Source organism: Taudactylus pleione, unplaced genomic scaffold (genome assembly GCF_031769625.1).
Source record: "Taudactylus pleione unplaced genomic scaffold, aTauple2 ptg000314l, whole genome shotgun sequence".
Lineage (NCBI taxonomy): Eukaryota > Metazoa > Chordata > Amphibia > Anura > Myobatrachidae > Taudactylus > Taudactylus pleione.
The window spans coordinates 10727514-10754561 of record NW_028284715.1 but is presented as its reverse complement, the minus strand read 5'-3'; the positions used below and the strand labels follow the sequence as shown (position 1 = coordinate 10754561).

General features: G+C 45.3%; 1 protein-coding gene across 2 annotated transcripts in view; it reads right to left on the bottom strand.

Annotated features, from left to right (window-relative positions):
* Positions 1 to 27048, bottom strand: part of RNF19A (ring finger protein 19A, RBR E3 ubiquitin protein ligase) — a 92791-nt gene that overhangs the window by 50724 nt on the left and 15019 nt on the right. The window contains exon 1 of one of the 2 annotated variants that reach the window (XM_088442684.1): positions 21276 to 21444. The exons of the other annotated variant lie outside the window; for it this stretch is intronic. The gene's annotated coding sequence lies outside the window, so the exon portion shown is untranslated. Of the gene's footprint in view, positions 1 to 21275; positions 21445 to 27048 lie in introns of those variants that run through there. 2 annotated transcript variants of the gene reach the window in all.

Here is a 27048-nt window from a genome sequence, read left to right as displayed (position 1 = left end):
GACAGCCGGGAAACCCTACGGGGCTCATTCTGAGTCAGATGCCGCTGTGTTCTATCTGCATCTTTTGCTGGATGCAATGCGCGGCTTTATGCAAATGCAGCGACAAAGTCGATCCTTGGTGTACAGCCGTGTATCCTAATGTGCAAGGACTGAAGACCACTGTCAGCATCTGTAGACGCTGAAATACTGCCTGGTGGTGCTTTACGTGCACCAACGGTTGCACCTGACCTACGGAAGTCTCTCTGCCAGAGTATGGCCCCTATGTCATCGGAAACGCAGAGCTTTGACCCGTGCAGTAAACCCTGCACCTAACTGAATATGCCCCTAAGACTACCATGTAAGCCAGAGGTGAAAAAAAAAAGCCCTCGGTTCCATAAAGGTACGGCACATTATTTTGGCCTAGAGGCGTCAGATCATGTCACACCTGACTGGTGAGTAGACATCACTAGCCGATTATAGATTTACTTGCTAAACAGACACTATGACATCCCAGTCAATAGAAAGAGGGGAAATTAATCTGTTTAAGAGATATGCATGTGATTCCATGGAGACCATTTGGCTGTCGTGGAGTTTGAAAGGGAAAACAGTAGAGAAATCAGTTATATCCATGTATAGAAACCAAAAACAAAGAAAAACAGGGGTGAATTGCGCTAATAAAATGTAACGTAAGTGTAATGATGTGGCATAATTAATATAATTATTAAGACACAACAATATAAAACATTGAATACATAGGTATAATGGAACAAATACACTAATGAAAATATATCTTATTATAAAACAAATATAATGAATGTATCTAATGCTTTAATAACTCCATATATACAACGGATGTCAATAATGTGAATTAATAAAAGTGCTGGTGAATAAGAAACTCAAGAGTCCCAGTTATTGTAAATGGAGTCCAGGACTCATGTACAGGATACAATTACCAGCAATGTCCAGGCCATGTACATAAGAATCCACTTGGGTTCCTTTCTCCAACGGTCACTACATAATGAAAAAAGCCATGGTTGATTCACCACAGTCCGGTCAAGGTGAGTGCGGCAGCTGGTGATGTAGCCGAAAGAAAGGCCCCTCTGAAGTTAGCTTGAGAGGTCTTGGTAATGTTATGAGCCTGTGGCCAGCAAGATAAGGACCAGCTGGGCAGGTTCTAACCTCCTAGAACAGCTGTAGCCAACAACCAGTTGTTGGAGGTCAATATGCAGCACTTCCAGCATGAAGGACAATAGAAGGAGAATAATCAGAGTTCAGCAAACTTGGAAGGCACAATGGTTTCACCTCTGTAGTGGAGGCTCTCAAAACTTAGTCAAATGCTATAAAAAAAAATAAAAAAAAAAATGAAAGACATGTCACCTCATGATGGCATGCTGAAGGTGGAATCGGACAGGTTGCATTGACAATAAGGAATCGATATGATTTACCGCCGGACCCATGCAGTTGGAATCCCGACAGCGGCATCCCAGCAGAGGAGGAAATCCCAATCGTCAAAGGTAAGTATATACTAACCCATTTCTACCCCCTAACCCTAACCTTCCCCCCCCAGTGCCTAGCCCTAACCCCCCCTTCCCCTAGCCTAAACCTAACCTCCAGGGGGGGTGCCTAACCCTAAGTTCCCCCCCCGGGGATCCTAAACCTTAAACCCCGTGGCTATCCGCGCTCGTTGCCCGGCGTCCCTTCAATCGGGATGCCAGGCATCGGGCTCCAGGCGAATGTCTAATGACAGGCGTTGGCGTATCGACGCCTGTCTTTAGACCCTTGCCGGGATATGACAGTCAGGAAGCCGGCTGTCGGGATTAGGTCCGCCGGCTTCCCGACAATAATCTGTGTTTGGGTTGGCACAGTTACGCTTCCCAGCTTCCTACCTGTATATTCTCCCTGTGCTTGCGTGGGTTTCCTCCGGGCACTCCAGGTTTCCTCTCACACTCCAAAAATATATACTGGTAGGTTAATTGGCTTCCCACAAAATTGACCATAGTGTGTACGTGTGTGAGCATGTGGTAGGGAATATAGATTGTAAGCTCCACTGGGGCAGGGACTTATGTGAATGGGAAGATATTCTCTGTAAAAGCGCTGCAGAATATGTGTGCACTATGTAAATAACTGGTAATAAATAAATAGTTGATCTATGGCAAGGACCCCTCTGGTGGCCGATAGTAGGATTGCTGAGACAATGCAGAGAGTGCCTAAACACCAAATGGAAGACAAACAGTACATTCTCTATCCATCTTGAGTCCACAGAGACATGACGAATTAGATGTCTCTTTAGTGACAGACGTGAAGGAAGCACTCAGTCACATCCTGCTCCTCCTATAAGACCAGTTCATGTCACGTTTCTCTTGCTCAGATTTTTCCATGACAGAGCTGTAATCACTGTTTATTTTGAAAACACAAGATCTTTAAACTGCAACAGTTACTTAGGTTTCAGGCAGCGCAATGGTACGTGCCGTGTGCAGAATAGCAGCATTCGCTTAGGAAAGGTTGGATCCTGGATATTCAGAGTGTAAATGACAACACCTTATTGTGTTGATTCTAAAAGGTGAGCCGGCCTCCTGTCTTTTCTGTTTTTTTTTGTTTTTTTTTTTTTTTTTTTTTTATAGGACTATGGAAGAGAGAGTGATGGCTAGACACTTTCAGAAGCGTACGAAAACAAGAATGGGGGAAGAAAGTGCATGTTCTACTTTCCCTTGTTCCCGCCTCTGTAAAGTGACCAGCGCTGGCATTCCTCCATACAGATCACTGACATATCTAGTTATCCGACTCTCCTCCGTTCCCCGTTCTAAAACCAAAAGGAGGTGAAGCAAATACAACGATATAAGATAAAAATACTAATCAAAACGTAAACATCTGAGACTTGGAAACCAGCCTGAGAAATCCCCCCATGCACGGTGGCATCACCTATAGAGCGGGTATCATGAGCTATCAACAAGCAAATAGATTTTCTATAGGTGATGGCTCCCGACCAAATCGGGAGGGTAGGCAAGTATAGCATATGTCCAGCCAACACGAATCGCTGAGTCTCACATTATATGTAGTCTTCAGTAAGTAAAATAACAAACAAAGCTTTTTACAGCCGCAGGTCAGACAGGTATGCGTGCTGCTTCCTGCATGTGGAACACACACGTTTACTAACGGTGCCAAATCCACAATATCATTTCCAGCCATTGTTAGCAAGATAAAGAACATTTCATTTTAGCAGCCATAGAAATGGCTGCAGGGATAGCTCCTAAATATATAACCAATCAAGGGACATGTCCACCTTCAGATGACTAATTGATTGACTTATACCAGTACATGCTCTCCAGCAGCTGTTACTAAGTATGACTTTACCTTTCTAGTCCCCTTCTGGGCCTTGTCAGCTATGTAGTCACATAATCAGACAGACCAGTTTTATTGTTCTGGGCTATGAAGCAGCTCTGCTGTGCATACTGACAGCAGCTTTAATTTGTATCTATAGGCAACGAACATAAACAATTATGCCTCACTATATGAAGACGGATCACACAGAATAAGGATATTAAACAAAGGGGAAGAAAAAACCATATATCAGAAGCTACTATCCAGACCTGGGTCTGTAATCCTTCTCTTTACCCAACCTGATAAATAGAACGTAACTTAGTGATCTCATGTACAAACTATTGGATTTATGGGAATGAAGATTATTTATTTGTGGCCCAGCCAGGAAGAGAGGAGGAGAAAACAGGGAACCGGAAACTTACATATAGGGGGGAGAGGAGGATACAGTACACCGACAGCATACATATAGGGGGAGAGGAGGATACAGTACACCGACAGCATACATATAGGGGGGAGAGGAGGATACAGTACACCGACAGCATACATATAGGGGGAGAGGAGGATACAGTACACCGACAGCATACATATAGGGGGAGAGGAGGATACAGTACACCGACAGCATACATATAGGGGGGAGAGGAGGATACAGTACACCGACAGCATACATATAGGGGGAGAGGAGGATACAGTACACCGACAGCATACATATAGGGGGAGAGGAGGATACAGTACACCGACAGCATACATATAGGGGGAGAGGAGGATACAGTACACAGACAGCATACATATAGGGGGAGAGGAGGATACAGTACACCGACAGCATACATATAGGGGAGAGGAGGATACAGTACACCGACAGCATACATATAGGGGGAGAGGAGGATACAGTACACCGACGGCATACATATAGGGGAGAGGAGGATACAGTACACCGACGGCATACATATAGGGGGAGAGGAGGATACAGTACACCGACGGCATACATATAGCGGAGACAGTACACCGACGGCATACATATAGGGGAGACAGTACACCGACGGCATACATATAGGGGAGACAGTACACCGACAGCATACATATAGGGGGAGAGGAGGATACAGTACACCGACGGCATACATATAGGGGGGAGAGGAGGATACAGTACACCGGCAGCATACATATAGGGGAGACAGTACACCGGCAGCATACATATAGGGGAGACAGTACACCGACAGCATACATATAGGGGAGACAGTACACCGACAGCATACATATAGGGGAGACAGTACACCGACAGCATACATATAGGGGAGACAGTACACCGACAGCATACATATAGGGGAGACAGTACACCGACAGCATACATATAGGGGAGACAGTACACCGACAGCATACATATAGGGGAGACAGTACACCGACAGCATACATATAGGGGAGACAGTACACCGACAGCATACATATAGGGGAGACAGTACACCGACAGCATACATATAGGGGAGACAGTACACCGACAGCATACATATAGGGGAGACAGTACACCGACAGCATACATATAGGGGAGACAGTACACCGACAGCATACATATAGGGGAGACAGTACACCGACAGCATACATATAGGGGGAGAGGAGGATACAGTACACCGACGGCATACATATAGGGGGGAGAGGAGGATACAGTACACCGGCAGCATACATATAGGGGAGACAGTACACCGACAGCATACATATAGGGGAGACAGTACACCGACAGCATACATATAGGGGAGACAGTACACCGACAGCATACATATAGGGGAGACAGTACACCGACAGCATACATATAGGGGGAGAGGAGGATACAGTACACCGACGGCATACATATAGGGGGGAGAGGAGGATACAGTACACCGGCAGCATACATATAGGGGAGACAGTACACCGACAGCATACATATAGGGGAGACAGTACACCGACAGCATACATATAGGGGAGACAGTACACCGACAACATACATATAGGGGAGACAGTACACCGACAGCATACATATAGGGGAGACAGTACACCGACAGCATACATATAGGGGAGACAGTACACCGACAGCATACATATAGGGGAGACAGTACACCGACAGCATACATATAGGGGAGACAGTACACATACATATAGGGGGAGAGGAGGATACAGTACACCGGCAGCATACATATAGGGGGGAGGGGGGGAGACAGTACACCGACAGCATACATATAGGGGAGACAGTACACCGACAGCATACATATAGGGGAGACAGTACACCGACAGCATACATATAGGGGAGACAGTACACCGACAGCATACATATAGGGGAGACAGTACACCGACAGCATACATATAGGGGAAGAGGAGGATACAGTACACCGACGGCATACATATAGGGGGGAGAGGAGGATACAGTACACCGGCAGCATACATATAGGGGAGACAGTACACCGACAGCATACATATAGGGGAGACAGTACACCGACAGCATACATATAGGGGAGACAGTACACCGACAGCATACATATAGGGGAGACAGTACACCGACAGCATACATATAGGGGGAGAGGAGGATACAGTACACCGACGGCATACATATAGGGGGGAGAGGAGGATACAGTACACCGGCAGCATACATATAGGGGAGACAGTACACCGACAGCATACATATAGGGGAGACAGTACACCGACAGCATACATATAGGGGAGACAGTACACCGACAGCATACATATAGGGGAGACAGTACACCGACAGCATACATATAGGGGAGACAGTACACCGACAGCATACATATAGGGGAGACAGTACACCGACAGCATACATATAGGGGAGACAGTACACCGACAGCATACATATAGGGGAGACAGTACACCGACAGTATACATATAGGGGAGACAGTACACATACATATAGGGGGAGAGGAGGATACAGTACACCGGCAGCATACATATAGGGGGGAGGGGGGGAGACAGTACACCGACAGCATACATATAGGGGAGACAGTACACCGACAGCATACATATAGGGGGGAAAGGAGGATACATATAGGGGGAGAGGAGGACACTGGCAGCATACATATGGGGAAACGGAGGGCAATGAATGCTGAGAGCAGGGACCAGGAGAACAAATGGGAACATATACTACAGGAGGATACCAGGTACAGTTTGAAAGGAAAACAAACAACAGGAGAGAGAGAAAGTTAGGGGAACGGGCGGGAGAGGAGAGAAAGTTAGGGGAACGGGCGGGAGAGGAGAGAAAGTTAGGGGAACGGGCGGGAGAGGAGAGAAAGTTAGGGGAACGGGCGGGAGAGGAGAGAAAGTTAGGGGAACGGGCGGGAGAGGAGAGAAAGTTAGGGGAACGGGCGGGAGAGGAGAGAAAGTTAGGGGAACGGGCGGGAGAGGAGAGAAAGTTAGGGGAACGGGCGGGAGAGGAGAGAAAGTTAGGGGAACGGGCGGGAGAGGAGAGAAAGTTAGGGGAACGGGCGGGAGAGGAGAGAAAGTTAGGGGAACGGGCGGGAGAGGAGAGAAAGTTAGAGGAACGGGCGGGAGGAGAGAAAGTTAGGGGAACGGGTGGGAGAGGAGAGAAAGTTAGAGGAACAGGTGGGAGAGGAGAGAAAGTTAGAGGAACGGGTGGGAGAGGAGAACAAAATGGTGCCAGAGAGCAGATGAGGAAGATTAGAGAAGGTTTTCACAATGCACATAATTGATGTAACTTGTTAATTCATTGGCAGCAAAGAACTGTACACATTTTCTATGACAGAACATTACAGCAGCAGACCTAAATAATAGAATGCTATGCTTCTCTAGAACGCAAATCAAACAGCAGCACAACTTTAAGAGTCACCATTTAGCTATAACTTCCTTACCTTCAGCCAGTTTTCCTTGCTTAATAGGATTTGCGGTTCAGGATACAGGTAAAACCATTGCGAAGGATTCACGATTTGGATGAATCCTGACCATGTATATTCAGGGAATGCCTAATATCAATACATCTATTTCTGCTCAAAATATTTCACATGGTTGCCTAGACACAGTCAGCAGTGTCTTGGAATAAACATACGCATAGCCTTTGCCGAGAATGTGGTATAACCTGCAGAAGGAGTAGAGTCAATAGAGTACAAGCTCTGTGAGGTTTTAATATTATGTACACACTTATACCAAGATTCCGCACATGCCTCTGTATTATTTCACTTACAGAAAGCCAATGCAGTCTATGAGAAGGAGGCAATATTCTACGGTGACGTCTCATATCATAAGAGGATGAGAAGAGCCTGGAATTTATTTATAATACTTCACAATGAACTACAAAGCAGGCGTAAAGTGTACAAATATACCAGAGGAGACAGCGACTTTGTGGACTGAAAACATGACGGCGAATGCAGGCTATCATTAGCGATGTCAGGGAGTGAGCAAGCGAACAGATTCCAACATTGCCACGATCGGACAGGCTGCATATTGGGTTGTATGGCAAGGTGGCTGCCACCACATCCATCTCAGTAGGGTGCCTCACACCCATGCAGTGCCCCAAATTATAATGACTGCTTGCAGAGAGTGTCACCAACAGTGTATTTAAATGATGGGAGGAAAGAATCCTGCAAACAATTATCAGCTTTATAATGATTACAACCCCAACCATTACAGATAAGCGAATAGTAATGTGGTGGCTCAGTGGATCGCAAATGACGCATTCATGGGAAGAGCAGGTTGTGGACCAAGTTACATTCATACATTTAAAAGAGACTGTAGACTTCTGTACAAGCCCCCTGCAAGTTATGTACACCTGCCCTGTGCATCCCCATGAAAATATACATGTGGGGAGATGCACCCAAAATTCATGGCAAGTGGAGGAGAGGGGGGGGGCACACAACCAACGGAGTGTACACAGGGACTAAAGCTGCATACACACATGATTTTTTTGAACGATTATCGTTAAACGATATCGTTTAAAAAAATCGTTCACTTTCTGAGTCAAACGATGAACGATAATCATTCATGCGCGTTCACGTTTGTAGTTCAGTCAGACTTGTCAACTCAACGATTTTCATTAAGGGAATATGCAAAAATCATTTGTAGTTCAAAAAAATCGTTCATTACCCTCTAAAAAATCTGACAGATAATCTGACCGAAAATCGTTCATTAAAATCGTTGGTAACAAAATCGTTGTGTGTGTATGCAGCTTTACAGATATTTAAGTGCTAGATTGGGAAGTGAATAAAACTTGGTTCCCTCTACATCATGTTCAGCTAGAATGTTCCCTTAGTGTTAAAATAATAAAATAGGTTTTAAGAACGTATTCATTAATACAGAACAATTGAATCGTACCACAAAGGGAATAAATTACTGAACTATGTTTAAATTTCAACCATAACATTATTTTATTAAGCACTGTGAAATTAGGGAGAACTAGGAATGATCACATACACACAGGAGAGTGGCATTGTGCGCGGCTAGTGATTCAGCACACAGGCAATCATTGCACGGTAACACACCGCATAAAAAAACCAAGGCTCGTAAGTACTATCAGCCGGTCTCCTGTGGGTGAAATACAGGTAGAAAGCATCTCACGGCTCAGTAAGGTCACTAGAGACATGATGTTATAAACAATGGTTTAGTGGAACAAAATGGATGCCTGCACTGCCTTTAGGTCAGAGGATCCCACATGTGGTCCTCATAGCACCCCAACAGTTCAGGTTAAGAGATATCCATGGTTTAGCACAAGTGGTTAAATCAAATTGACTGAGGTAGTAATTAAGTCTCCTGTGGTCAAGCATGGATATTTTTAAAACCTGGACTGTTTGGGAACCTCTGCTTTAGGTAATCGCTACACTCAAAGCAATTATCCTGCATTTAAAAAGGCGCGCGCGCCCCCCCCCCCCCCCCCCCCAGCATGCAAGAGGCAAGGTACTATGACGCGCATGTGAAGTCTGTGGGGCAAATAAGAAGACAGGAAGAGGTAGAGCCAGGCTCATTATTATTATCACTACTACCAGTCATTTATATAACGCACACATATTCCGCAGCGATTTACAGAGAAATTTGACCATTCACATCAGTTCCTGCCCAAGTGCAGCTTACAATCTATATTCCCTACCACATGCTCGCTCACACACACACACACAAATTAGGGAACATTTTTTGTCAGGAGCCGATTAACCTACCAGTATATGTTTGGATTATGGCATAAAGGGCCAATCCATTACCCGACTGTGAACAATCCGACCAGGTGGGTAATGGATAGCCGGCAAGGACCAGCGATGTGCCATCCCCGACTATCTACTGAAGATGCCCGACAACGCTCGTCAGGTTTAGCATGTTCTGAGAGAGGAGGTCGTGCTCCAGCACTGAATGACGTTCAGTGAACGCCGTTCAATGTGGCCACCGCACCTTGGCGTCACTAGACGTTCAGTCTTTCAGGTCGCCAAGTGGATACCCCCCATACAATTGAAAGCAATTCTTAAGATGCCACAGCAACCACCAAAAGTCAGCAATAATTAACAAGACATTCTCTGAAATAAGTATGTAATGCCTGGAAGCAATAATAATAATAAGAGAATGTGATCTTTCTAGTACAGAAATATGACAGCACTTCTACCAATAGATGCCCTGGCTTTCTGACCATTATATAATACTGAGTCATACAGGGAAAACCTAAGAGGACACCCTACAAAGCACACGATCATACTACAGAATGAGGTGAATTCCAGCACACAGATGGCAGTCACGCTTCTCTGAGAGGTTAATAATAGAGACGTTAAATACTTTACTGGATCTGTGTCCTATTCTCCAGAGGAGACTTATTTCCCTTTAATTATTAACCTGAGTTTCAGGCACATTCCAGAGGAGGAACTCAAAACAATAGCTGGGTTTATGCTCAGAGCCTCTCTCATCTGACTCCCACACAGATTTACTCCTCTCTGCTCCGCAGCATAAACACTGGAAGCAACATCTGTATTTTATGAGGTCTCTTAGATGTAAATAATCTGGATACTTTCACCAAGAATGCCAGGCAGGCCTTATTAGGCTATAGTTTGTATGGGAATAGCTCATCAACTCCACCAAAACAGCACCATTCGCTTACACATGAAAACATTGCAGTTTATGAGCAATTTTATACCTAGATCAATAGTAAGAAATTTTTAGGGTCTCATTCAGACCCGCTCGCGAGCGCAGGATGCTCGCAAGCGGGTCGATGATACCCAAATGCGCATGCGCACGACGTAGGCTGCTCGGGGTCTCGCACCAAAGGGGGCATGCTGTCGATGGTTATTGACAGCACGCCCCCTTTGGTGGGCGTGCTGGGGGCGTGGCTGCCCAGTCGGAGGCGTTCCCATGGGAACGCCTACCGTCTGGGTCCGGCCCCACTGACCTCACTAGTGAGGTCAGTGGGAGTGATTTTGGCTCTGATAGAGCCAAAATCACTCCAGGGCTTGCGGCAACGAGACCCGCAAGGGTCTCGTCGCAAGCCAGACTATCATCTTGGACGCTCGCATAAGCTGTGGGTGGTCACACACAGCTATGCGCGCGGCCAGGAGGCCGCACCAATTTTAGGTAGGCCAGCCCTGGTCAGAGTGTCCGGCTCTGAATCAGGCCCTTAGAACCATCTCCTCTTATATGGGACCCAGAAGGATTTATTTGGGGAATCCTATGATCTCAGCAGCCCCCCTCCAAGGCTCAGTATTTATGGGATGTTGTTCCCATCACTAGGAAATGAGAGGCCTATTTAACAACGTGCATTCATAAGCTTGGTCATAAAGGTCACCAACACTCCTTTTACACTGGCTAAATAACCCGGGTTATTGGCGTGTCATCCCGGGATTGTGGCTCAGTGTAAAAGGGTCCCCGAAAAATAACCCGGGTCCAGTGACCCGGCAATCCAACCAGGGTAGCGAGCAGGGTTAGACCCAGGAAGGACCCCAGTTACAGGGCAATGTAAAACTGACTTGGGCCCCATTTACAGCATAAAAACAGCCGGCTCACCGGCGCTTGGAAATGATGTAATCTCCAAGTGCCGGCAGAAACCTTAGCACTGCACCAGTGTGCAGTGTAAATGGCCTGATCCGGGAATAACCTGGGTGGGAGCCGCAATGTGAACGGGATCTGTCCCGGGTTGGAACTGTGGGCCTGATTCAGGCGCGCTCGCATGGGGGTCGATGTTGCCCAAGTGCGCTTGACGGAGGCGGCTCCGTCGTACGCATGCGCGAGACCAGAATAACGACGGCCAAGCCGTCGTTATGGGTCTCGCACCAAAGGGGGCGTGCTGTCGATGGTGATTGACAGCATGCCCCCTTTGGGGGGCGTGCCGGGAGTGTGGCTGCCCAGACGGAGGCGTCCCCGTGGGAACGCCTACCGTCTGGGGCTGGCCCCACTGACATCGCTAGTGATGTCAGTGGGAGTGCTTTTGGCTCTGATAGAGCCAAAAGCACTCCAGGGCTTGCGGCAGCGAGACCCTACCGCAAGGGTCTCGTCGCAAGCCCGATGGTCTTTACCATCGCGACCATCATTTTGGCCGCTCGCTATAGCTGTGGGTGGTCACCCACAGCTATGCGAGCGGCCAGGAGTTCGCTCCAAAAAGGAGAAGGGACGGCCCTGATTCAGAGCAAGCTCTCTGTCAGAGCGTCCGGCTCTGAATCAGGGCCAGTGTTCCAAATCCCGGGAAAGACCCAGGATTTTGGTGCAAAAGGTGGTATTACATATGGGATAATGAGCTCATGGTCTGTAACATAAAGAGCCATATCATTTACACAGTATACACACTAGATTGTATTTTAGGATTATTAGAGATAAAAGATGACAATGCTGACATACCACCCCGCGTAATGCTTAGGAGTGAATTATTTATCTAAACTCTGCTGGGCCATAATTACATTATGTTCACTACTTTGCTTTGAATATTGCCGACCCCTTAACATTAAATCTGCTGCTGCTGTAAAAGCTATCCGAGGATGATGGAGAAAGTACTTTAATCAGATTTCATTACTGTGCAGAGTATACTAAACTAGGGATAAAGACTACCAGACTGTCACCACACAGAGAGATGACATGTATACAGCCGCTAGGGTGCCACTACTCAACACCCATCAAACAACAGGATAGTGCACACCAGCGTATCGCTGAACAATACATATAAGAAAATCTAAAAAAAAATATGTGGGTATACTGTACATACACACACACACACATAAATGCACAAAGCTATATGCACAGAATACTTTAGGTTACACACAATTCCCTGATGTTATACCTATTACAGCACTGGCTGCATATAGTGGAGGCAGTATTTCCTACAAATAGTAATACAGTTCCTCTACATAATGTGGTATATCCAGCTGCTTGCAGTACATTTTCCCACAACCCACTGCACCCACAGACAATCATACATTAAGACAAGGACGCAATATAACGCACAACCATTTTTGGGCCATAAACTATTTAGGGGTCTTTCCCTCCTTATCACCACAGGAGTCCCTGAAGTCAGGAGTATCCTGATCCCTTGTTCACAAATTGGAATAGGTTATAAATATATATATATTTATAATTGTGTCTTTTTTTTTCTATTTAAACCTTGTTTATAGCACATTTTGTTTTTAATATATACTGGTGCCTAAAACTGGACCAAATGCTATTAAAACAGACCGGTCACCTACACACAACTGAACATTAACCAGGTCTCCAGAGAGATGGCACAGAAATTAACTAATTACATTCATGTCTAAAGTTATCATTTTTCTGGGCATCTATAAGTAGTTATTAATGAAAGTGGCAGGAGCATGCTCAGTGGGCTCCCTAATGACATGAGCTCAGTGGGCTCACCAATCACATGAGCTCAGTGGGCTCACCAATCACATGAGCTCAGTGGGCTCACCAATCACATGAGCTCAGTGGGCTCACCAATCACATGAGCTCAGTGGGCTCACCAATCACATGAGCTCAGTGGGCTCACCAATCACATGAGCTCAGTGGGCTCACCAATCACATGAGCTCAGTGGGCTCACCAATCACATGAGCTCAGTGGGCTCACCAATCACATGAGCTCAGTGGGCTCACCAAACACATGAGCTCAGTGGGCTCACCAAACACATGAGCTCAGTGGGCTCACCAATCACATGAGCTCAGTGGGCTCACCAATCACATGAGCTCAGTGGGCTCACCAATCACATGAGCTCAGTGGGCTCACCAATCACATGAGCTCAGTGGGCTCACCAATCACATGAGCTCAGTGGGCTCACCAATCACATGAGCTCAGTGGGCTCACCAATCACATGAGCTCAGTGGGCTCACCAATCACATGAGCTCAGTGGGCTCACCAATCACATGAGCTCAGTGGGCTCACCAATCACATGAGCTCAGTGGGCTCACCAATCACATGAGCTCAGTGGGCTCACCAATCACATGAGCTCAGTGGGCTCACCAATCACATGAGCTCAGTGGGCTCACCAATCACATGAGCTCAGTGGGCTCACCAATCACATGAGCTCAGTGGGCTCACCAATCACATGAGCTCAGTGGGCTCACCAATCACATGAGCTCAGTGGGCTCACCAATCACATGAGCTCAGTGGGCTCACCAAACACATGAGCTCAGTGGGCTCACCAAACACATGAGCTCAGTGGGCTCACCAATCACATGAGCTCAGTGGGCTCACCAATCACATGAGCTCAGTGGGCTCACCAATCACATGAGCTCAGTGGGCTCACCAATCACATGAGCTCAGTGGGTTCACCAATCACATGAGCTCAGTGGGCTCACCAATCACATGAGCTCAGTGGGCTCACCAATCACATGAGCTCAGTGGGCTCACCAATCACATGAGCTCAGTGGGCTCACCAATCACATGAGCTCAGTGGGCTCACCAATCACATGAGCTCAGTGGGCTCACCAATCACATGAGCTCAGTGGGCTCACCAATCACATGAGCTCAGTGTCACAGAAATGTCTTCTGTGGCCAACAGCCAATTCCTAGGGGAGTTATATAGTGTAAGTTTTGGCAGAGTTTTTATTTAATGATTTCTTGGACTATTGACAGATCTGCAGGTATAATGTACAAAGCTGCCAACTGGAAGATTATCTGATAGGAGAAAGAGCAGGGTGTGTTCAAATAATAAGTCGGATGCATTTATTTATAGAATATAGCCAGTAACTCTAATATATACAGTATGTAACCACGCCAAATAAAGACACCAGTCAGCCATACAAAAAAAACCACTGCAGGTGAAGTGAATAACACTGATTATCTTGTTACACTGGCACCTGGTAAGGGATGGGATACTTAGGTAGCAAGTGAACACTCAGTTCTTGAAGTTGATCTATTGGTAGCAGAAAATATGGGCAAACGCAAGGATCATAGTGACTTTGACGGGCAAAATTGTAATGGCTAGAGGACTGCGTCAGAGTATCTCCAAAATGGCAGATCTTGTGGGGGTGTTCCCGGTATGCAGCTGTTAGTACCTACCAAAAGTGGTCCAAGGAAGAACAACTGCCAACAGGGTCATGGATGTGCGTGGGGAGCGAAATCTAGTCCGTCTGGTCTAGATCCCCCACAGAAGAGTAACTATAGCACGAAAGGATGAAAAAGTAAATGTTGGCTATGACAGAAAGGTGTCCGAACACACATTGCAATGCGTATGGGGTTATGGAGCCTGAGACCTGTCAGTGCGCATGCTGACCTCTGTTCACCACCAAAAGCGCCTACAATAGGCACGTGAGCATCAGAGCTGGACCATTGAAGGTGGTGGTTTGGTCCTGATGAATCACAATGGCCTGGTCTGATGAATCAGGTTTTCTTTTATATCAAGTGGACAGCTGGATGCTTGTGCGTCATTTAACTGGAGAGAGATGGCATCAGGATGCACGATGGGAAAAAGGCAAACTGGCGGAGGCAGTGTGAAGCTCTGGGCAATGTTTTGCTGAGAAACCTTAGGTCCTATATACAGGGGGTCTGAGTTTATTCTTTTTGCATCTCTGCAACCCTACTCTTCTGAAAGCCCTGGCATTCCTGTGGATGTTACTTTGAAACGTACCACCTACCTAAACATTGCTACAGACCAAGTACACCCCTTCATGGCAACAGTATTCCCTGATGGCAGTGGCCTCTGTCAGCAAGATAATGTGCCGGCTGCCACACTACACAAATTGTTCAGGAATGGTTTGAAGAACATGACAAAATAGTTCAAAGGTAGTGACTTGGCCTCCAAATTCCCCAGATCTCAATCCAATTAAAAATATGTGGGATGTGCTGGAAAAACAAGTCTGAGCCATGGAGGACCCACCTCGCAACTTACAGGACTAAAGACCCTACACACTACACAATTTTGTTAACGATTTGGCAGATTCCGACCAATCAGATTGACAAATCATGCCGTGTGTATGCACTATATCGTGCAGTGCGCGCTCCTATGCGGTCGTCAGTCGCATAGCCTGATCTTTTGCACATGCAGTCCAATCAGACGATGCGGCTGACTATCCCATGCCGATATGTCGGCCCATCGGCAGGGGGGGGGGGGGTCGCATCGCTGAGTACACACGTCGTTTAGTGTGTACCCAGCTTTAATGTATCTGCTGCTAACGTCTTGGTGCCTGATACCCCAGGACACCTTCAGAAGTCTTGTGGAGCTCATAAATACACAAAGCATTGATCAGCACCTGAGAACGCAAGGAAACACTCCGCCATTCTGACTGCTCACCTCCTGACAAGACATCACCACTACAATCCCTTTCAGGCGGCTATTCCTCACCAAATTCTACTATTGCACCACTGACAGTCCTTACATTAGTTGCCTGTACTTTACAGATTCCAATAGAAATACTTCTATCACCATTTAACATCATTAACAAAACACCAAGATCTCTCTCCTTAATTAAAATATATCCCAACCCAATCCCTGAGGTTCAATCTAAAATCTGCACCACTCACCCACATTCATTACAGTACATTAATCAGGGTGCGCCAATTCTGATATACTGCCTCCCATTCTGTTTCTAATCTTAATCTCCTCAAACTTACACCTAATACCATGTCTACAAAATTACACTCTGGGCCTGATTCGGACCCGCTCGCGAGCGCTGAGTGCTTGCAAGCGGGTCGATGTTGCCCAAGTGCGCATGCGCACGATGGAGGCGGCTCCGTCGTGCGCATGCGCGAGACCCGAATAACGACGGCCAAGCCGTCGTTATGTGTCTCGCCCCAAAGGGGGCATGCTGTCGATGGTGACTGACAGCACGCCCCCTTTGGTGGGCTTGCCGGGGGCGTGGCTGCCCAGACGGAGGCGTTCCCATGGGAACGCCTTCCGTCTGGGGCCGGCCCCACTGACATCACTAATGATGTCAGTGGGAGTGCTTTTGGCTCTGTTAGAGCCGAAAGCACTCCAGGGCTTGCGGCAGACGAGACCCTACCCACAAGGGTCTCGTCGCAAGCCCGATGGTCGTGATGGTCTTGACCATCGCGACCATCATTTTGGCCGCTCGCTATAGCTGTGGGTTTGTTTACCCACAGCTATGCGAGCTCGCTCCAAAAGGTAAGAGGGACGGCCCTGATACAGAGCGAGCGCTCTGTCAGAGCGTCCGGCTCTGAATCAGGGCCTCTATACGGATATTAGAACAATGGTACACTCAGACAAAAGGGACATTTCCCGACCTTCACATATTCCTAGTGCCACAGTTTCCATGTTAGGAGTCAGTGCCTGGGCCTAATGACCACCTGACAATGGCTGCAGACATCTTTGTTTCAAGAGAAATATAAAATTGGTATCAACCAGTTATTGCGCTTAAAAGCCGCCGTAAATGGGGTCTCTCTCTCCCTGGTGTTATCCTCACCAAAAAAAGTATAAAATGGAAAAGATTGGAGAATACCCCTCTGCACTTTTTAAAATATAACACCACTTATCTTAATTATGAAGTGTCCCGATTTGTGTGGGCCAAACTTCTTTGCAATAGATATTTTTTTTGCAATGAGCAAGATGGTGTATACTCCGATGGTGATAAACATGTAAAGATATAAAACACAAGCAATCTAGTGCAGACAATTCCAAACCGGGTGTCTTAATACATATCATGCATGTAATCAACAGTGAGAATACCCATTAAGTTTCTACATGCACCATAGTCACTGGACTCTGGTAGGCAGCCACCCTCACCATTAGATCTTTTGGATGTATCAGCTGTGAATATTTGATCTGTATTCACATTTGGATTTTATCACTTGGATTATGTTTCATTAAAAATTATTTTTATTCCATTTAGAACTTTCTCTTTGTTGTACTGTGACAGTCGGTCACGAGTTATTATGTACATTCGGAAATGTATTGTCTTTATAAAATTACATGATTACACGCATGATATGTATTAAGACACCGGTTTGGAATTGTCTGCACTAGCTTGCTTGTGTTTTATATCTTCACATGTTTATCACCATTATACTCATGGCAAAAAACATCTATTGCGAAGACGTTTGGCCCACACAAATCGGGACACTTTATAAATAAGATAAGTGGTGTTATATTATAAAAAGTGCAGAGGGGTATTCTCCAATTTTTTCCATCTTTGTTTCACACACTATTCATGCAGTTACCCCCCTTCCCTCACACACCCATCACTACTGAGAGCAAAAGAAAAGAAAAACCACAACACAACTTTAAAAATTAAATAGGGAAGAAAATAAATGCCTGTGAGATGACAAAAAGTTAAACTATATAATGACAAGTATGAAAATGTGAGACATTAGGGCTGCTAAACCCACAAATATGTTTATGTTAAAATACCACATATCAGGGGGTGCAACTATAATGCGTCACTGAAGTTTTATATTTCTCAAGATCTTAAACAGTGCACCTTGAAAAGATTATATTGTACTAGTAATTTATACCCATTGTACACCAAGTCCTCCCTACCCTGCCCCTTTCACTTCTGCTCTGTGTGTCTGGTACCGCAGGGTTAAGGTGCCCACACACACATAGCGATATTTTACCCGATCTGGCCGATTCCGACACATTGGAACGACAGATCGTGTAAAATATGGCCAAATCCTGAGTAAATCGTGCGATCATCGCATCGTCAGATCTGCCGTGCAGTAGGGCAGATCTGACAATCTAGGACACGATGCACTATGAAAGTCTGACTGCAGGAGAGATCGATGAAGATTGAACACCAAATCGTGTGGAGATCGTGTGCAGAGCTGCCGGGGAGAGTTTCAAGGGAAATCTTACACATCGGCAGATCGGTATGTGTGTGGGCACCTTTACTCTCTTCTCCAGACTGCAAACCTGTCCCGTCTGCCATCACGGTAGTGGGAGCCGTTGGAGGGGTTTGCGCCAACACACAATTTTCATCAGGGACCAAACGGATGTTGGGCTCCTGTATGTGATGTAACATTTTCCACATTAAAACAACCTTACTTTCAAATGGCTAGTGCCTCTCTTTCCCATCTTTGCCGCAGTAGACGAGTGGTGTATATTTGGGAACATTATCACTAGAAGTATACTCTTTTGTGATATATATATATTCTATGTACACACACATACATACACCCACCAACAATACCACCCGGCACTCAGGAGCCCCAACAGGCTAACTTGCACTGGTGTCCTCCCCTGGGAGGGAATCCACCCACATACAGAACGCAGAAGCATATTTAAATTTGTATCACTGTATTACACTTTCGGTTATATCCTGCCGAAGGGGTTTCGTACCCCGAAACGTTGAACAAATAAACCACTGATTGTTTCACCGGTTGGAAGCCTCCAAGTGCCGTCCTGATTCTGCGTCCTTTTAAATACGGCAAATACTGAATTATATAGGAGGCAAACTGGACACAAAAGACTCAGCTGTGCACAATCCAGCCGTTATCTCTGCTGCACACAGATGAATAGCTGATGGATGGCGTTTAGGAGCAGAGTCTCTACTCTGTTTAAAGTGCGGTGCCCGTATAATTAACAAGTAACATTACAATTATTACTACTGCAGGTTTTCTGCAGCTGTATTATTCACTCATTAACAGACAGTGTGGTCTATAACCAACATAACACGACCCAAACAACCGAAGAAGTGACTGAAGTCCGCTGCTGTGCAGGTTCCTTCAGAGACACAGCTGACCTGGGGAAACATCCATGTAGCTCATTAGCCATGCAGGCCCATTCCTCCATATGAAAAGTCCAGTTGGAATGAACACAGTGTTCCCGGAAACATAAAACATATAAGTTTGCTTTCAGAGTTAAATCCCAAAAGGCATGGAAACATAAATTACTTCTATTTCTATCGTATGAATACAAGACCACGTCCAACTTTTTTATTTATATGTATAACTTGCAGTTCCAACAAACGCAAGGCCTCTACACACTAGACGATATTTTTTGAATGATTTGGCAGATTCTGACGCATCGGAACGACAAATCATCAAGTGTGTATGCACTATGCGCGCTGCTGCGGCATCGATCGTCACATCTTCAGATCTTTGGTAAATGCAGGAAGAACTGTAAATCTCGTTAAAAATTCCCCTCATATCGGGCAGTGTGCATGCTCTACCGAACGACCAGGCGATATGGTTACATTATATAGTTAGCGATCTAACCACCAAACTATGCAAGATATATCGTTTGTTACATTGCACAGTGTGCATCACTAGATCCTTTACCCCGGAGTTCAAGGGAAATCGTTAACGACATTGCATCGTTTGCAAGTCGTCTAGTGCAGTGGTTCTCAAACTCAGTCCTCAGGACCCCACACAAAGATCCACAAGTGAAGTTAATTATTTCACTTGTGATTGAGGGGAGACATGGAAAACATGCACTGTTTGGAGTCCTGAGGACCAAGTTTGACAACCTGTGCTTTAGTGTGTGCCTAGCGAAACAATTACTGATTACTGCCCAGAGGCAAAAATGGAGTGAGAAATGCTACTGTGGATGAGAGAGCCTTAAAGTCCAGGTTGCTATATGACAAAATAAAAAAGCAAAATGTTTAACAAACACATAAAAGCTCGGATACTCCCCAAAAATCAAAAGTTCCCCACTTAGCTTCTCCCAAACCTGTATTTGACAGCCAATTCTGGAGGAAAGCAAAAAGTGACCGTACAGGACCACCAAGGTTTTCCAAAGAGACAGACTGCCGTCCTTTCACATTTTCACCGGCCCAATAGGAAGGGATTATGCATCACTATATATTATGTGACCTGTAAGACTTAGGGATATACTATACCACTAGAATTAACGAGACGCGGTCAATATCCCAACAGTTTGTATGCCGGTGCTTAGAATGCCAGTGCCGGAATCCCGACGGTAAGTACTGGAGTTAGAGTTAAGGTTAGGTTTAGGCACTAGGGGGGAGTTTAGGATTATGCACTGGGGAGGGAGGGTTAGGATACTGACAGACAAGTGTCGGTATTCTAACCCTGTCAGGATGCCGGCGTTGGGAGTAGGAATCTCATAGCTTCCATCATTTAAAAGTACAAAATGGGGGTTAAACTTCACAAGGGAAGAACAGGTAAATGTCAACCCCCTCCCCAAGGGGTGGCCATACACAGTGACATATCTCAGAGTGGGGGGAATTCAACCGTTTTTTTGGGGGGGCGCCTAAACTAATGGGTGTTCAACAAAGAATTTCAATTGTTGCTAGGTTCAGATGCGAGAGCCGCCGACATATATAATAAGCTGGTGTGCAGAAAGTCCATTTTAAAGCGCCTAAACAGCTAAACCAGGTTCTTTTGAGTGCGACAAGCGCAATGATTAATGGCCACCCAAAACAACTTGAATTGCTCCGTCGGCCGCCCATTAATTATCACCGGCTAAAAACTATTGAACCTTGCCCAGCGTATGGATATCTGATGGGTTTCAGGCTAACATAAAATGTCTGTTGGTCTGACAGATTGTATCCGCCAGTGAATGCCCAGAATAAGAATGGGGGCGAGTGGGACAGAGCGACGGTTGAGGTAATAATCATCAAAAACAACCGTTACAGCAAATGTGTTTAAAGTCTACTTTTCACTGCCTAATGTTCATTTCATTACAAAGTGCCCACCTCACCTAATGATGAAGTCACGCAGCTTTCCTGGTGAGACCCATGGCACGGACCGGATAGGGAGCAGACCAGGCATGGGAGGTCAGGCATTAATATTCATCATCCTGCTGACTAGAAAGCGCTCAGTGTTTTATTGGGTTTGATCACAGGAGGCCCTCATGCTTCCAAACACCTAACCCTGCGGGTATATACACAGGAGCGCTTGCAATGTGTTTACCTATTGACAAAAAGTAAATAAAAAACGCATATGAACCAAACCTCATGAGTGTAGCTCGGTGTATATATATATATATATATGCATTTACATGTGCTTTCTAACAAATAAATGAGCGATTAAACAGGACCTTATCATGAGTCAAACGCATGTGGAAATGTTTCAGCTCACTGTGTTGACCTCTGTTCCCATTGAGATAAATGGAAGCTTTCATCTGTGTGGAAGATACACTGATACATAACAAGAAATGCTTATAACAACACACTGCGGTGCAAAGCAAGCCAAACGCTCATAGAAATGCAAATATTCCGCACCTCGGGTTTTATTTTCACATCCATTTACAATGCACTTAGCTTGCGTTACACACACACTAAGCCTTATCCAAAATGTTTATGCACTTCTCAATCACTAATGACTTCCGGTGAAAGGAAAACATTTCGGGGAGATGAGCCGGGTCTGGGTCTGTGCAATGTGTCTATTGCAGGTGCAGCCAATACTGGTTAAAGAATAACAAGGACTGTGGCTGCTGAGTAGGGGAAGAGGTGGTTTACGTCTCATGCAGTAATTGTGTGTACCAGGCACCGCCCCTGTGTACACTTCTACACCATACGTCTGATAAGGAAATCCCACGCTGTAAAGGGATGACTTTATGGACTAGGTCAGAGGCTCAGACTTTTTTTTATTTTCTTTTTAGCCAAGAAACTCAAAAATGTTCTTTGCTTAATGGCCACTGGTAGAAGGTAAAATGTATGTAATGTCATATACCTTTGCATTATCTGTGATTAAAACTAGGGTGTAATGCTGGCCATACACGCTACAATTATCGGTGCGATCCGTCTGATATCGGCGGATCGCCCCGATAGTTGTAAGCGTGTGTACGGGCGACCAAGGGTTAAATATTGCTCGGTCGGGCAGGCCGGATTGTCCAGCATGCTCGTCCGATGCGATATTTATGGGGTAATCTGTCGGCCGCATCGGGCAGTGTATGCCCAGCCGCGGCCGACAGACAGACATTCCCTGTGTTCCCATGGAAGGAACAGGGAAATGTCTCCTCCCCCGGGGGCGGAGCGCAGATGTCGGGCTGATACACGGAGAAATCACAGTGTATGCGGCGGACATCTGTGGCTGGCAAGCTGCCAGATAAAATGTCTGTCGGTCTGACAAGCATTTTATCTGGACGTGTATGCCCAGCTTTAGCGATCATTTGCAGTCCACCCAATAGGGGCCACGTCCCCAAATATACCATGTGACTCTATATCACCACCAGGCGGTCTTACAAGTGGATGATTACAAGATTGCCAATTACCTGGATTAATACAAGAATTTGGGTGCCCAAAGCAGGACTTTGGATGGGGTTAGCTGCTATACATGGCTAAACCCTGCGCTTTTGGGTGCACATAGGAGCAACAATTGAATTCCTCCGTTGGGCATCCACAAAACACAAAACAATTGAATTTACAATATAAAAAGTTGAACAAATATTAAGCTCATCCATAACAAAATGTATAAAAATTATAATTGAAAATAACAAAGCTAAAAAAACAAGATTATTGCTATATATACGGTTCTTTATACAGGTGAAAATACAATATTTTTGTGCATTTTTTTTTTTTTTTTAAACACTGGCAACAAAACTTGCACCTGCCCCCTAGTATGTAAAGTGTAATTTAACCAGGACAAACATATCAAGATGCAAAACAAGATGCATATTGCTTTTAGTATAAATATATACGCGCATGCTCCACAGTGTCACCTCACCAAATAGAAATGTTAGGATGGAGGGGTCCCCACTCTGTTGAGTAGCAGGGGATATGACCGTGCACACTCTAGACCAGGGTTAGGCAATGTTTTTTATGCTACCACCATTACAACATATACAAACATATACAAACATTTACAAAACTAATAAAAGGAGTACTAAAACCGTTACGTGCTTCCCTGTCCTTCCTATATTTGTAGTTCGCTCATAATTTGTAGCCTGGAGACTGTACAAAATATCATCCATACAGCAGACAAACAATATATTGTTCAGCGCATTGGTTCATGTGTACACACGACAATCACAGATATATCGTGTCAGCCGTTGCAGCGCGATATATCTTGAACATATTATCGTGTGCATCTGCCTGTGTATACGGGTGACCGACAGACCCGTTATGCGGGCCACAAGAACCACCGACTATAGCAGACATATCGAGCGGCCGATTGTCAAGTGTGCATGTTTCCCAAATCGGTCACTCGGTCAGTCCGCTGTGACAGCCAGGTGTGAACCCCACATTAGACATGCTTCAAAATATTGTACTGTTATGGTGGGTACACACCTGACAGATATATCTGCAGATGATGGTCATTCATACACACTGAATGGCCATCATCTGCTTGTGCCCCTCGTGGGTACACCCTTGCCGACGGGCAGCAGATATATTGGCTGATCAACTGTCAGTGTGTACCCAGCTTTACTCGCTTGTGAGCAGCACTTAAGGGGAGATGTATCATACCTTGACAGAGAGAAGATAGAGAAGTTGCCCATAGCAGCCAATTATCTTCTAACGTTCATTTATTTAGACACCGCAATATAACGGATAGCTAGAAGCCAATTGGTTGCTATGGCATTTTCTCCACTTTTATCTTGTTTAAAGGTTATACATCTCCTCTTAACTGAGGCAGGGTTCACTCGGCAGAGGCCCAGACTTCGCTGGGTATGCAGGCCATGCTTGGGTTCTTCGGTTTGTAGAAGGTCTAGCACATAAAAGTTTCCTCTGTGAGGGAAGGAGGTAAGGTAGGAGGGGAGGGGCACAGCGCAGGTAGTAGGAGAGGGTATGAACCTGCAGGTACCATTCTATATATAATGGAGAATTGACACCTTGAGGCACTAGTGGTGCCAATAGTTAGCTACCCTTGACTGATCCACTTTCCTGACATACTTGAGGTACCAATCATCAAGAACTGTATAAGAAGTGGAAAGGCAGCAATTTAGTACAGGCCACTACAAAGAAGTAAACAGGACAACTAAACTTGTTCTTTCAGTCATGGTTACATTGTGCAACTTCATTTGTTTGCTGCAATTAAGATGCAGAATGAAGGCCCGCAATGCTCCTCAGTGCATGGCAAAATAATTCTGGGACTTTACAGCTGCGGTCACCTCCTCTGGTGAAACCAAACCCCTCGTATATACTTTAACTACTGCAAATTCCTTTCAGTGAGACAAAGCCGACCCAGACTACAATGACTCAGTGCCTTGAAATGAGCTGGTGTAGTTACAGCGTTATTGGGCTGGGGAGGGGGCACAGCTGACATCATTCTGCTAGTATGGAGGTGAACGAAAGTAAAAAGGAAAAAAAAAAAAAAACTCATCCAGACTAGTGTTTGGATAGGAACAGTGTGAGAATGCCACACCCTGGGAGACACTAACAAGAACACTCTGACAGGGCTGGGCCTAACAACTGAAAGAGAAGCAGCTGACTTGCGGCAGGCAGCAGTATTCTGATCTAGCTATGAGTCACGCCAACTGGGCTGAAGCCAAGCATGGGATATTGCCTGTACTGTCTAATAAGGACTGTTCTGTCTGACAATTTCTAACAGCCTGAGCAATTTGCAGGGTGCAAAATAAAAATGACCCCTGTCCCACTCCTAAAATCAACTAACATAAAGTGAGGTACGAGGTGTTCCATCTCCATGACTAGTGCAGCCCACAAAAGTTTGTTTGTTCGTTCTTTAATCAAACAAATAGTAGACGGCTTTCATGCGTAGAAGAGTAACATACGTGTTCTCTGTAAAAGGCAATCGGTGGTTTCACAGAAATCATTCACCCATTTATGTACGCGCTAGCTAGACGGAACAAAAGAGGAACAATTAAACATCCATCAACATCTGAAGTCGGTGTGACCCAAAACGAGAGACCGTGCGAGTGTGGCCAAGGCGAACCAGTAATGGATGCAGGTGTCACACTAGTAAAAGCAAAGCAGTTTCTACAGCAACCAAGATGGCTCCCAGCAGGCAGTTACTGTAGACACGACTACATTGTGGATTAACTCTTTCACTGCCAGGTCATCATTCATTTAGGATGAGGGCAGAAATAAGTATTTATGAATAGAACAGTTTATATAATCAGGAAAGGTGATGCAGCACATTTCACCATACACTATAAAAAAAAGAAAAGTCTTATTACTAGTCCTGTGTCAGCTAACGGACAAAGGGGGTCTATTTACTAAGCCTTGGAAAGAGAAAGTGAACAGAGGAAGTACCAGCCAACCATCTCCTGTCATTCTTCAAACACATGGCAGTTAGGAGCTGATTGGCTGGTACTTTATCTCCATCCAAGGCTTAGCAAATAGACCCCTAAGTAACCCAGCACTGTACATGACTGAAAACAAGAAGCAGATGGTGAATTAGTGGATGCATGCAAACAGAAATGATTTATATTATTGCTAGAACGATTATCTGCTCTTTATTGGTATTATTACACTGGACACAAAGTTGTCCTGCGTTAGTCATGGAGGCTTGCAGGTACCTGACAGATGATATTTACTAGGAGGCCCTCTACATAAATGCAGGAAACCAAATGGTGCCCTGAGGCTATAATGCACTTTTATCATACACGGTACAAATTGTACATTAAGTGCTATGTCTGAGACATCTGACAAAAGGAGACCGAGGAGAATATCCACTACTAAGATACTGCAGGTTTCTGGTCCTAAGCTCTTCAGATCAGCAAACAAACCCCTATTTAGTAATATTTATTATTACATAGCTAACAGTATTCCACAGCACTTTACAATTAGGAGCAAACAGTAATAAAACAAGACTGCGTGTTTATGGATTACTTATTAACAGTTATTTATTTAGTACACACATATTGCGCAGAGCTTTATAGAGAATATTGCAGTCATTCACATCAGTCCCTGCCCCAGTGGAGCTTACAATCCAAATTCCCTACCATATGGACACACATACACACTAGGGTTACACTTTGTCAGAAGCCAGTTAACCTACCAGTATGTTTTTCTAGTGTGGGAGGAAACCGGAACACTCAGCGAAAATCCGCGCAAAGAGAGCACATACACACTCCATACAGATTGGAGTCAAGCACGACTTCACTGCTGAGGCAGCAACGTTAAACACTCCGCAACCTTGCTGCCCATGGGAATGGCCAGGAAATGCAGTAAAAGGGCCTAATAGAAACCTACTAAAAGACTGTTTGGCCTTTTAAAGTGACCATAAACTCATGCACAAGAATGTGCAGGTCTGCTGCTCATGGACTAGTTCAACATACACAAAACTATATAGAATACACTGAAAGAACCACTTCAGGTGTAAACAGTAACGTGATCCGCCATGGATGGCCACTGTGCTGCCAGTAAGATGCTACCGTGTCTAAAGGTGCATACACACGTACCGATATTTTGAACGATTTATCGTTAATAACGTCGTTATCGTTCAATTGTTGAAATAATCATTCAGTTTCTGAGTTATAACGATGAACGATAATCGTTCAAGCGCGCTCCCGTTTGTAGTTCATCGTCCATTTCAGACTGTCCAACATAACGATTTTCATTAAGGGAAGG